The sequence below is a fragment of the Capsicum annuum genome, chromosome 10 (assembly GCF_002878395.1).
Source record: "Capsicum annuum cultivar UCD-10X-F1 chromosome 10, UCD10Xv1.1, whole genome shotgun sequence".
Classification (NCBI taxonomy): Eukaryota; Viridiplantae; Streptophyta; class Magnoliopsida; order Solanales; family Solanaceae; genus Capsicum; species Capsicum annuum.
The window spans coordinates 137,119,435-137,134,621 of NC_061120.1; positions in this window are offsets into that span (position 1 = coordinate 137,119,435).

Genomic DNA, 15,187 nt, shown 5'->3' on the forward strand with positions numbered 1-15,187 from the left:
CTTTTTTCTGATGGTACTAGTTGAGTTTCGTACTGAGCTGGGTGTGTATCTGACAGTTCTTAATTCTATAAAACTATCTGAGTTCTATTACAGAGACTGCGTTTGAGACTGTAACTATGGGAAGTAGTCTTTTCTCCGATATGCCCCTAATAAGTTATTATAGCTGAATTGGGGTCCAATCTATAACCCCAATTAGAAAGGTGTCAATACTGCGCCACTGGTAAGGACAAATACGTTGGCTAATAAGTCATCTAACAAGTACTCTAAGGAGAATAGTGGAACCCTCTTCTAATAGGTTAAGTCACCTCATCAACCCTCATCTAATAGGTTAGATGTCTCAACCTACGCTAGCTACGTAGTTCTAGAGTGTAAGGATTACTTCTAAGAATCACACCCTCTACTCATAGGTGAGTTCCTATCCTTGGGCTCGCTTAGTGCTAAATTCTACTACGATCTGATTAGACACTGAATTAATTATACTGAACTGACTGGACTAATTTCATTGAGTTCTATTAACTGATGGAACACTACTAAGATTACTAAATTTCTTAGATTTCTAAGATTATTATGTTTACTGAGTTTTCCTGAGTCACATGACTGACTGAGTTCTTTGAATCATGGATTGACTGAGAGTATCTGGAAAACACGACACTAGATCTAGGCACACAGCTAAATTGTTGGGTACAAGTACCCCCAGGACTCGATTGCATGAAACTGACAAGACATGAGACTTCTTGACACATAACCATAGTCAACAATTCATAGTACAATCATTGGGGATTTTCATAAAGTATTCGCATGCTATAAGCTTACATATGAATAGGACTGCATGTAAACATATCATAATTTCATGAGCCTAACCACAGGAGCATTATATCAATCCATTACAAAGCATAACAATAATGCGGAAGTCATATCAAACATAAGAGAGAAATATGTATTCATCAATTTTGGTCATAAATGAGTCATAAGGCATAATTTCTATTCTCTTAGGCATTTTATCAAACACCTTGCATGCATATTTTTAGGCTTAGACATGAATATTGAAATAATACATCAAGGTAACATTTTATATTTCCAATGCAAGAACTTCAACCACATGCTAACATATTTTCATGATAGTCATTAAAAACTTCAACTTGGAAATAAAACAACAACATAAACATGGATATAATTTAATTCATACCATCGAATTGAAAGTTTAGATTTCAAATACGGTTTCTTTGGCTTCATGGGTAAAAGAAACCCATGAATCAACACTTGACATACTTGGGTGGATGATTTTTTGAAGATTGGTGGAGAAAAGCTTGAATTATTAACTTGGATGTAAATTCCTAAGGTTTCTTGTTCTTGGGGATTGATCACTGAAAGAATCCCTAATTTGGTGTTATAGATGAATAATGAGTTATGACCTCTGGTCTGGTATAATTAGGGGTTAAAGAACGTGGAAAAAGACCCAAATTCCATTTTAAAAATGGCTTAAAATTGCTAATAGAAAGTGGCGACGGTTTGGTCAATGGTCTATCACTGGTTCGATAGTCCGTTGGTCCTGACCATCGCACTTGGACAAAACCTGAACTTTCTACCTCATCTGTAATAGTTTGGGCGGCGGTCCATCACTAGCTTGATGGTCTGTTGATCCTGGCTATTCTCTATAAAACGTCCATAACCTTTTACAACGATACTGGATTTGGATGAAATTGATATCATTGAAAAGCTAATTCAATTTTCCACATGATAAAAAGTTAAAATTGGGGAAATTCTATCTGATTTAAACATTAATCATTTATGAAGTCATCACTAACTCTTCTAGATACTAGATTTGACTTAAAGAAAGTTTGGGGTAGTACAATATCTCCCTCCCCCTGGGGAACATTCATCCTCGAATGGGACTGACTAGACTGGGAAAGCTAATAGACTAATCTTACTTAAGGGACATTAACATTGAACATATCTATATGATTGGAACTTCTGATATACTGAAATACCATACTAAATATGCATGTCTGATTCATGGATATGTGATGGATAGTCTTCATAAATGCATGACTAAAATTACTGAGAATTTGAGGTTCTCGTTATAAGAATGCATATCTGATGCAGTAATATGTGACTGACATGATACATAAACATATGACTGGATATGCAAAGTTATTTGATACCAAGTTTATAATGGAAATCTGAACATGAAATTGAATAAGCTTGAGGAAAGCTATTACCTTGGGCTAAGTCTGAGTTTGTGGAGCAGAGGAGAGGATACTTGATCCGCATATCTGCTTCTTCTTCCCAAGTAGCTCTCTCAAGGGACTGATTCCACCAAAGAACTTTGACTAGAGGGATTTCTTTGTTCGTTAGTCTGGTAGTCAAGAATTTCTACTGGGATCTCTTTAAAAGAAAGGTTGTTCTGAATGTCTAAGCCCTCCACTGGGACTACAATTGTTAGGTCACCTATGCACTTCTTTAGCAAAGAAACATGGAACACTAGATCAACGAATGCTAGATCTAAAGGAAATTTGAGCTCATTAGCTACCTTGCCGAAATGACTGAGAATTTTCAAAGGATCGATATATCGGGGACTAAGCTTTCCCTTCTTGCTGAACCACTTTACTCTCTTCATGGGAGAGATTTTGAAGTACACATAATCACCAATCTTGAGCTTGAAAACCTTTTTGCGCACATCAACATAAGAATTCTATAGGCTTTGAGCAGGTCGGAGTCTTTCTGTGATCAATTGAACTTTCTCTAAGGTGTCAAATAGCAGGTCAGGCCTTATTAATGTAGCCTCACACACTTTGAACTAATGGATTGGAGATCTAGACCTCCTACCATAGAAAGCTTCAAATGGAACCATCTGAATACTAGAATGATAGTTGTTGTTGTATGCAAACTCAATCAAAGGCAAGTGGTCATCCCAACTACCCTTGAAATCAATTGCACACGCCCTTAGCATATCTTCTAAGGTCTGAATGGTCCTTTCTACTTGACCATCTATCTGAGGGTGAAAGGATGTACTGAGATGAACTCAAGTACCAAGACCCTTTTGGAATGCTTTCTAAAAGTGAGAGGTGAACTGGGTACCTCTATCTAAAACAACAGACAACAAAACACCATACAATCTGACCAACTCTCTACTATAAAGTCTGCGTAATCCTCGATTGTATAAGAGGTATGGACTGGAAGAAAATGGGCTGATTTGGTCATCCTATCTATAATGACCCAAATTGAATCATGCTGATGATGAGTACGAAGAAAACCCATCATAAAGTTTGTGTTAATTTCTTCCCACCTCCAAGTAGAAATATTGAATTCCTGCATTGACCCACTAGGCTTCTGATGCTCTATCTTAAGTCACTGACATATAGAGAACTTAGCCACAATCAGTGCAATATCTCTCTTTATCCCACTCCATCAGTAAATCTCCCTCAAGTCATGGTATATCTTAGTGGCCCCTGAATGAATAGAGTAGTGCACACTGTGTGCTTCTGCAAAAATTTGTTGTCTCAAGTCATCTACACCTGGAATACAGACAACCCTGACAATGGAGAACAGAATCTCCCCCTTGGGAGACATCTTCTACCTTCTGATCTCTGACCGACTCTTTAAACTTGACTAGACTGGGATCTTTATCTTGCTTTTCTTTCACCCTGATACTAGAAATGATTCTGAACTATTCTAAACCCATATACTACCTTCTACTAAATCGACTAAACGGAAACCTAGTCGGGCAAGTTGATGGACTTCTTGAGCTAACTTCTTCTTACTATCCTCGACATGAGCAACACTACCTATAGACAGTCTACTGAAAGCGTCGGCCACTATATTGGCCTTGCCCGGATGATAAAAGACACTCATGTCATAAATTTTTAAGAGCTCTAACCACCTTTTCCAATGGAGGTTAAGGTATTTCTAAGAGAATATATACTGAAGGCTTTTGTAATATGTGAATACATCTATATAACAAAATCAACTACTATATACGGAGTAACAAAAGATAAAGAAGCTCATGGATCTTGTAAGGCATAAATATGTACATAAAAATCTGTAATGTATCAGTAACTACATTAGGAGAATTTTCATGATCTTATTGGCACTGAAGAGCATAGAGTCTCTTTGGGCGTTGCCCACTAGTAGCACTGGAAGAGGCACTCTGCTGATTCAGGCGATCGGACTGAGCTAGAGGGCAATGACGTTAACCTTAAGGACCTGGCTAGGGACAATCTCTGACTCTGTAGCCTAGTGTCACAACCCAAACTAGGGCCTGGCCATGATGAACATCCCAAACCATAAAGGCTCGGAATGCCCTTCTCTATCTGGTAATCATGCACAATATTCATATAATAAAAGAAGATGTGGAAATATAATCTGCTATGGAAACATGGTCAATTCTAAATTCAACATAAGTATGGAAACTGCAATTCAACAACATCTAAATAACATCTTACTCAGTCTGTAAAATCACTACTACATGAAAATATGACAACTATCTGATACTGGGACAAGGCCCCCAATAGACCAAATCTAAAATAAGTGACATAATCTGAAAAGACAGTCCTTATGGAATAGAGAAGGCTCACCATTGCACAATCTGATCAGTTGTCTAAATTATCTACTGCTTATCTAGACCCCAAGACTGTGCCTCAAAACCTAAGAGGTTGGAGGGGTAGAGGGTCAATACAGATGTACTGGTACGCAGAGCATATCCAAAATAATTATTTACTATCCAACATATATGAGAGTAATTTAAAACAGTTCATGAGTATATCATATAGTAAGAATTCACATGGGCCTTTTAAAGACATGTAAAATTATCACAACTTTGAGAAATCTGTGTTACTTCTGCATTAGGTGGCATACCCTACAACTCTTAAAAATTCCATGGGTTATATGGAAACTTCCATTAACTCAGCAGAGAAGCCCCCAACCCATGTGTGCCGCAAGGGTCGGAGTCTCTGAATCTACTACTCCACACGGCCGTTGCCAGCGTACAATAATAATCTACCCGTATCAGAAATTATGGTTTTAGGCTAAGAGTTTCTTGAACTCATGCCATCTTCGTGTAACCACCTAGCCCTCTTTAAGACCTTTGTTAAAACTCTATCAAAACATGCAGATTCTGAAAACATACTTACAAAACATGCTCTGAAAACATAACCTGTTATGGCATAAATACATGTGGTATCGTCATACTATTGACTTCTAAGTCACATTTCTGAGCCATTATTAGTCTATCATAAATCTCTTTATTCAAAACACAAATTTTGAGACCAGCATTTAAATAATTCAATGTAATGAATCTTTTCCTTCTCAATCTTCATGTAAACATATGCAATTATTTCTCATACACATAAGAACATATTGATATCAAGAAACACCCTCTCAATAATTCCAAATCATGTTTAAATGCTAGGATATAGCAAAAACCTCTTTCAAATCACAAAACCATAATTCTTTAAATTAATACAAAAGAAGGAGTTAATATAAATATCAAATTCATACATATACATATATATATGTAAATCAATTTATGGGAAAAGACCACAAGGCCAAAGCAATGGTAGCAATGAAACTTCCGAAAAGCATAATCAATAATATAGTTTTCAAAACCCCCATAAAATACATATATCAAAACCTTTAAATCATGCTTTAACAATTTCAAGCCCATGTAGGTTTTTAGGATAAACTCCACGTACCTCTATTTCAAAGAATAATGAATGATTCTTGAAGCTTACGGATTGGAGATTCCAAATCTATAATTATCTTCAAAAACTCACTATTGAATCTTGAGTTAGAAGGATTTTTAGTTGAAACCCGAATGGAGTTTCTTCAGAGATTTTGATAAAAATTATATTACTTTGGAGTTCTTGGGATTAAATCTTATGTTAGAGATGATAAGGGGTTGGAGAAGTACCAATTACCCTTAATGATACAGAGTAAGAATATAACTGGTGCCTAATTATATGGGCCACCGCGATGTGCCACTATCGCGGTGGCTCACTGGAAATTGACGATTGTGAAATTGGGATCCTCCGCAATGTGCCACTATCGCGAGGTCCCACTGGAATTTGAAAATTGCTAATTAAACCATCTCCGCAATGCGCTAAACACCAAAATGATGATGTTTTACGACTAGCACATAGAATAGCCATAACTTCTTCATCGAGTGTGTGTTTTGCACGAATCTTATAGCGATGGAAAGCTTATTCATTCATCTACATAATGAAATGTTGAAATCTACTTAATTCCATAGAGAACTAAGTGTAAATAATTTCAGAAGCCAAAGCTTGATACTTTAAGGATAAAATTTAGCTACGAAAAGTTTGGGGGCGTTATAATACCCCTCTCCCCCGGGAACATTCGTCCCCGAATATTGAAGCGGGACACAGACAATCATAATTTCAAGCATACTAAGGCATAGAAAGAATAAATCAAGGGTTGTACCTTCCATTTTGTCATCCATTGGATCAAAAAGGTTTGGGTATCTAGTGATTCCCAAGTTGCTTCTTCAATTTTTTGGTTTTTCCACCATACATTAACTGATGCTATCTCTTTGTTCCTCAATCTTCTAACTTGGCAATCCAAAATTTCTATAGGCTCTTCTTCATAGGATAAGGAGTCTGTCACTTGATTTCTTCGATAGGCAACACTAAAGAATGGTATCCAATACACTTCTTCAACATAGATATATGAAACACCGAATGTACAGAACCCAAACTAGCTGGTAATTCTAACTCATACGCAACTCCACCTATCTTTTTCACAATCTGATATGGTCCTATATAACAAAGACTCAGTTTATTTTTCTTTTCAAATCGTATGACTCCCTTCATGGGATAAAACTTCAGAAACACCCAATCTCTAACCTCAAACTCTAGATCTCTTGTCCTAACATAGACGTAGGACTTATGGCGACTTTGAGCTATCTTAAGTCATTCTCTAATGACTTTCACATCCTTTATTGCCTGATGAACAAGATCAGGCCCAAACACCTGCATCTCGCTTACTTCATACTATCCTATTAGAGATCTACATCTTCTCTTATATAGTGCTTCAAAAAGATCCATCTTAATATTGGAATGGAAACTATTATTATATACAAACTCTATCAATATCAAGTGCTCTACCCAACTACCTTTAAAATCAATCACGTACGCCCCCAACATATCCTCAAGGGTCTGGATAGTGCGCTCAGCTTACCCATCTATCTGAGGGTGGAAAGCCGTGCTCAAATTCACTTGGGTACCTAAACACTTCTGAAACGATCTCCAAAACTATGAAGAAAACTATGTACCTCAGTCAGATATGATGGACACAAGTTCCCAATGCAAACAAACTATTTCTGCAATGAATAGCTTGGCATAATCCTCTCCCAAATAATTAGTCCTGATTGGTAAAAAGTGAGATGACTTAGTCAACCTATCTACAATCACCCAAATGAATTCTTACTGGTTTCGGGACCTTGGAAGTCCTATAATGAACCCCATATTAATCATCTCGCACTTCCATATGGGCAAAGATATCTCTTGAGAAGAACAACCTATCCTCAAATGTTCCACTTTAACTTGTTGACAATTCAAACACTTGGCAACATAATTAGCCACATCACGCTTCATATTATTCCACCAATAAATAGTTTTCAAATCCTGATACATCTTAGTAGAGCCATGGTAAACAACATACCTCAACATGTGAGCTTCGTTAAGGATTCTCTTCCTCAGACCATATACATCTGGCACACACAACCTACCCTGGTATCTCAAAATACCATTACCACCGATATCAAATGACATCATTTTTTGTTGACCCATATCTTTCTTGATTTGCATCAAGATAGGATCCTCAACCTGCTCTTCATTAATTTCGGTACAAAGGGAAGATTTAGCTATCTCATGAACAACTATTCCCCCATCTTTGGAATCCAAGAGCTGCACCTCTAGATTTGCAAGTCGGTGAATATCCTTCACCATATCCCTATTCCCTTTCTCAACATGAGAAAGATTGCCCATGGCCAATGTGCTAAGGGCATCAGCTAAAACATTTTCCTTACCCGGGTGATAGGGCAGTCTCATGTCATAGTCTTTTAAAAGTTCCAACCACCACCTCTGGCTGAGATTCAATTCTTTCTGTGAGAAAACATACTGTAAACTCTTTTGGTCAGTAAAAATATCTACATACACCCCATAATGATAGTGCCGCCAAATCTTAAGTGCAAAGACCACAGCTGCTAATTCCAAGTCATGAGTAGGGTAGTTTTGCTCATGCACCTTCAACTACCTAGATGCATAAGCCACCACCTTACTGTGCTGCATAAGAACACACCCAAGTCCCACTCGGGATGCATCACAATATACAACAAAACCTTTGGTACACTCCGAAAGAGTCAAAACAGGAGCAGTAGTCAACTTGTCTTTTAACTTCTCAAAAGTATCCTCACAAGTGTCCGACCACAAAAACTTTACTTTTTTTGGGTCAACTTAGTAAGTGGTGCAGCTATGGAAGAAAAACTTTCTATGAATCTTTTGTAATAACCCACAAAACCCAAGAAGCTCAAAATGTAGGTTAGAGTCGTGGGTCTAGGCCATTTTCTCAATGCTTCAATATTTTGGGGATCACCCTTAATCCCCTCATTGGACACAATATGCCCTAAGAATGCACTAGCGGTCAGCCAGAATTCACACTTGGAAAATTTTGCATACAACTTACGATCTTTAAGAGTCGTAGGGATGATTCGGAGGTGATTGGCATGGTCCTTCTTGCTCTTAGAATATAACAAAATGTCATCAATAAAGACAATGACAAACAGATCCAGCAATTGATGAAAAACCCTATTCATTAGATCCATGAATGTTGCAAAGGTGTTAGTCAACCCGAAGGACATGACTAAGAATTCATAATAGTCATATTTGAGTCGAAAAGCTATTTTGCGAATATTTGACTCTCTAACTTTCAATTGGTGATATCCCGAACGAAGATCTATCTTTGAAAAACATTTGGCACCCTGAAGTTGGTCAAAAAGATCATCAATCCTAGGAAGGGGATATTTATTTTTAATCGTGGCCTTATTCAATTAGCTGTAATCTATGCACATACGCAGGGAATCATCTTTTTTTCCACAAAATGTACAGGTGCACCCCAGGGAGTCATACTGGGGTAGATAAAACCTTTATCTAGAAGGTATGCTAGCTATTCTTTCAACTCTTTTAGCTCTGCAGGAGCCATCCTATATGGAGAAATAGAGATAGGATGGGTATTTGGCAATAAATCAATACCAAAATCTATCTCCCTATCAGGTGGTATTCCTGGGAGATCATCTGGAAAGAATTTTGGGAATTCATTCACTACAGGGACAGACTAAAGAGGAAGAATTTTGGCACTAGAATCTTTAACCCAGATAAGATGGTACAAACAACCCTTAGAAATAAGTTTACGGGTTCTGAAGTAGGATAAAAGTGCTCTTTAGGTGCTAGAGAATTCCTCTCCCATAACATCACAGACTCATTAGTAAAAGAAAAGGTTACTCTTCAGGTCCTATAATTCAAGGTGGCATAGCATGAATAGAGCCAGTCCATCCCTAAGATGGCATTAAAATAAATCATATCAAGTTCTATGAGATCTGCCACAGTATCCCGGCTACAAACTATTACAACACAACCCCTATACACCATCTTAGAAACAACAGAATTCCCTATGGTGGAAATAGAAAAGGGTTAAGGAATCACATCGGGCCCAAAACCAAAACCAACTACCATATACGGGGTCACATAGGATAAGGTAGACCCGAGATCTAATAACACATAAACATCACAAAAAAAGATTCCCAACATACTGGTAACTACATCTAGGGAGGCCTCTTCCTCCTAGCGGTTGGTTAAGGCGTACAACCAATTTTGGCCATTTTCGGTGGCTAAAGTGGTACCCTTTTGAGGTTGTGGTCCACGAAGAAGAATTCACTTAAGACTTGGCTCCTCTAACATTATTCTTTGTTGTTGGACAGTCTCTCTAGATATAGCGTAGCTGGCAGCATTAATAACATACCAAAGCACCAAACTAACATCTCCCTAGATGATTCCTCTCGCATCTCCCACAGCGCAAATAGGACCGAGAGTTCTGGGCTACACTTCCCTGTGACTGTGTACCCTATATCTTTAGCCCCTAACTAGATCGGAAATTTTAGGTGCGTTGCTCAGCTGCGGTTCTGGACACTGGGGCACTAGTTGCCGACTGAGCATTACCCCAATTCTTTTTCTTTTGCCATTTGCCGCCCTAAGAACCGCTCTGCTGCTGACTATGACTCTGGTCTATCTCTTTGGCTCTCTTTCCCTACCTATCCTTTTCTCTAGATTCAGCTATCTTCTTCTTTTTCTCCTCAACTTGTTGCATATGGACTGACAGTCTAGCAAAGTCCATATCCCTGTTTAGCATAGCCCCCAGACACTCAAGCATAAGATCGTCTGAAAGTCTAGAAGTAAACTTCCTCATTCGGGCCCTCTTACTACTTGTCATCTCAGGGGTATAACGGGCCAGCTAATTAAACTTTAAAGTATACTCCTGAACACTCATCTTACCCTGCTTAAGGTTTATAAACTCCTTTGTTTTAGCTTCCCTCAGCTCCAGAGAAAAGAATCGATCAAGAAATGCTTCCATAAACTCATCCCAAACTGTAGGCTCAGCATTGTCACCCTTCACAGCATCTTCCCACTCATTGTACCATTAATTTGCTATATCCTTTAGCTGGTAAGCAGATAGCTCAACACCTTCCACCTGATCAATATGCATTACTTTAAAAATCTTTTCTATTTCGTCTATGAACTCCAATGGGTCCTCTTATACCTTAGCCCCAGAGAACTTTGGCGGGTTCATTCTCATGAACTGGCCCACTCTAGTAACTTCAAAAGTAATAGACGTTGACTCCATATACTTCGACCTTCGAGTTTGTGTAGTTATCAGCTGTGCAAGCATATGAATAGACTATCTGAATTCAGTATTAGACAACTCACCTTCATAAGGCTGAGTGTGATTGGCAACCATTCAAGGAGCTCTGGGAGGACTAGTCTGTATAGGAGATACTTCTGGAGTAGGAACAGGTTCTGAGGTATGATCTCTATTATGGGTCTGCATCCCATGGGTGGGATCGACTTTATCATCCTGAGCATTAATGTTGGTGCGACGGGGAGGCATAGTTGGCTTTCTAAAAAGCATGAGATCATTGATTAGGGGACAGATTAAACTCTAAAGCACGTACTGAATCATAAGGAAGAGAAACATTCCTAAATGCCTAGTAGCCCCCTGCTTATAAGTTTGGAGCGTTACACACCAATAAACAAAACTCTACCTGATGCAATTTTAAAGACACCCTAGGACCATGAACCGTACTCTGATACCAAGATTGTCATAACCCAAACTAGGGCCTAGCCATGACGGACATTCCTAACCATGAAGGCCCGAAATGCCCTTCTCTATCTGGTATCATGCACAACATTCATTTGATAGAAGAAGATACAAAAACACAATATGCTATCAAAACATGGTCAATTCTAAATTCAACATAATAATGAAAACTAAAATTCAACATCTAATAACATCTGACTCAGTATGTGAAATCTTTACAACATGAAAATCTGACAACTGTCTGAAACTGGGACAAAGCCCCCAGTAGACCAAATCTGAAATAAGTGACATAATCTGAAAAGACAGGCCTTTTGGAATAGAGAAGGCTCACCACTGCTTAATCTGATTAGCTGTCTGAATTTTCTACTGCTTATCTGAACCCCTAGACTGTGCCTTAGAACTTGAGAGGTTGGAAGAACAGGGGGTCAATATAGATGTACTGGTACGCAGAGCATATCCAAAATAATCATTTATTATCCAACATATATGATAGCAATTTAAAATAGTTCATGAGTATATCATATAGTAAGAATTTACATGGGCATTTTAAAGACTCTGTAAAAATCATCAGAACTTTGAGAAATCTGTGTTACTTCTGTGCTATGCAGTATACCCTATAACTCTGAAAAATTCCATCGGCTATATGGAAACTGCCATTAACTCAGCAGCGATGCCCCCAACCCAAGTGTACCGCAAGGGTTGGATTCACGAAATCTACTATACCATATAGCCATCACCAGCGTACAATAATAATCTACCCGTATCGATAAATACGATTTCAGCCTAAGAGTTGGTTGAACTTGCTCCGTCTTCAGGTAACCACCTAGCCCTCTTTAAGCCCCTTCTTAAAACTCTATCAAAACATGCAGTTTGTAAAAACATTCTCTGAAAACATGCTCTAAAAACATAATTTGTTATTGCATAAATACATATGGTATCGTCATACCATTGACTTGCAAGTCACATCTCTGAGCCATTATTAGTCTATAATAAATCTCTGTATTCAAAACACAAGTTTTGAGATTAGCATTTAAATAATTCAATTCAATGAATCTTTTTCTTCTTAATCCTCATAGAAAAACATGCAATTCTTTCTCATATACAAAAGAACATAGTGATATCAGGAAACACCCTCTCAACAATTCCAAATAATGTTTAAATGCTAGGATATAGCAAAAACCTCTTTTAAATCACAAAATCATAATTTTTTAAATCAATACAAAAGAGGGATTTCATAATTTATGCTCTTAACAATCTTAAATCTCAAAATTCATACATATACATATATATGTAAATTAATTTAGGGGAAAAGAACACAAGGCCAAAGCAATGGTAGCATTTAAACTTCCGAAAAGCATAATTACTAATACAGTTTTCAAAACCCCCATAAAATACATGCATCAAAACCTTTAAATTATGCTTTATTTTGAATAATAATGAATGATTCTTGAAGCATATGTATTGGGAATTCCAAATCTCTTATTATCTTCAAAAACTCACGATTGAATATTAAGTTATAAGGATTTTTAGTTTGAAACCCATATGGAGTTTCTTGAGATATTTTGATAAAAATAATCTTACTTTGGTGTTCTTAGGATTAAATCCCGTGTTAGAGATGATAAGGGGTTGGAGAAGTACCATTTTACCCTTAATGGGATGGAGTAAAAATGTAACTGGTGCCTAATTTTATGGGCCACTGCGATGCGGCACTATCGCGGTGGCTCACTGGAAATTGAGGAATACGAAATTAGGATCCTCCGCCACGCGCCAATATCGTGAGGTCCCACTAGAATTTGACAATTTCTAATTAAACCATCGCCGCGATGCACTAAACACCACAATGATAATGTTTTACGACTAGCACATAGAATAGCCATAACTTCTTCATTGATTGTCCATTTTGGATGAATCTTATATCGACGAAAAGCTTATTCAGTCATTTACATAATGAAAAGTTAAAATCTACAGAATTCCATAGGGAAATAAGTGTAAATCATTCTAGAATACAAATCTTAACACTTTAGGGATAAAATTTAGATAGGAAAAGTTTGGGGGTGTTACACCTAGCTTGCCACATCCCAAGAAAACAACACTACCAGCACTCAAGTACCTTAATAGTTCTTTCTATATGTCAGATAAAGAGGATAGGTTTGGGCACTGCTAACACTGCCCTAAGACTTAGAGCCTGGTGCCCTATCTCTATTTCCATATTAGAATTTTGACACTGGAGCACTAGCTGAGGAAGGAGCTAGAACGGATGAATTTAGGCAGAACTGAGAATGATTACCACCCTCTGACTTAGGCTGAGCAAAGTTGAAACTACCTGTCCTTGATCTCTTATTCTGCTTCTTTCTCATCATAATCTTCTGCTCTTCTATCTGTTAAGCATGGATCATAATCCTAGCTATGTCCATCTCATTAATCAATATTGTAAATCTACACTAATTGACCGTACTACCATGCACCCCAGAAACAAACTTACTCATCTTACCCCTGCTATCTACTACTACATGAGGAGCATATCTAGCTAATTGAGTAAACTTAAGTGAATACTCTTTCACTGTCATGTTGACCTTCCTGAGACTGATAAACTTTGACACCTTAGCTTCCCTCAGCTCTAGAGGAAAGAATCTATCAACAAAACTAGTGGCAAACTCCTCCGACTCTATAGATTCTGCATTACCAACCCTCTCTACTTTTCACTATTTAAACCATGTTTGAGCCACATCCTGTAAGTGATATGCATCTAGCTCAGCACTCTCAATGACTGACACCCCCATGATATCTGTAACCTTCTAAACCTGATCAAAGAATTCTCGTGGGTCCTCGTCTAACTTAGACCCTAAAAGGGCTAGAGGATTTATTTGGATAAAGTCTGAAATCCTAGATGCAACTAAATTAGACACTGGATTGGCCAGAGCGATAGTTGGTCATTCATTCTGGGAAGCAACTAAATTAGTAAGAGTAGGGAATGCAGCTCTGAACTCTGTATGAGTGACATATTCGTCCAAGGGATCTACTTGGATGGGCTTAGGGGCTGACTGATTTATGTTTATTCTCTTGGGAGGCATGTTCTATAAATGAAAAGGGAGAAATGAATTAGAATGAGAGTTAAATTTAAGGTCATGCTCACTAGCATGACTTAAATACTGAAAGAAGGGAAACTGTTCCTAAAACATCTTATAGCCTCTTGTGCATAAATGAGGCACGCAACACACCCATAAAAAAGACTCTACTAGATGTAGCTTTTAGACTTCCTAGGCCATTATTGAACCCTAAGCTCTAATACAAAGTTTGTAATGCCCTGAATCTGGTATCCAAAATGCCACACGGTGCTCATAACCCCGAAGGACCACAAGCCAACCCATTATCGATATCTATAACTGAGCATTACATAACATACTATATAAATGTAGAATAAAAAGCTGAAAGGCCATAAGGTTTAAAAATTTTATAAAACATAACATCTAAATAATGCGGTATGACAATATCAAAACTGAAATAACTATCTAAACATACTAGTCTGAAAGCCTCTAAAATTAACTAAATAAGGAGTTGATGGGACATATCTCCAACTAACTCCAACTACTGAAATAAACTAAGTACTTAAATAATTAAATAATCAAATAGTAACATCCTCGAATGATGAGGACTCACTGCTAGTCTGACTGCTAAAACTAGAATGCTACTGATGCTCTAAAGCTCATGCTTCTGAACCTATGGTATAAATCACCATAGCGCAAATGTGTTAGTACGATTAAATATACTAACGTGCATCTAAGGTAGGCTGAATACAAGGGGT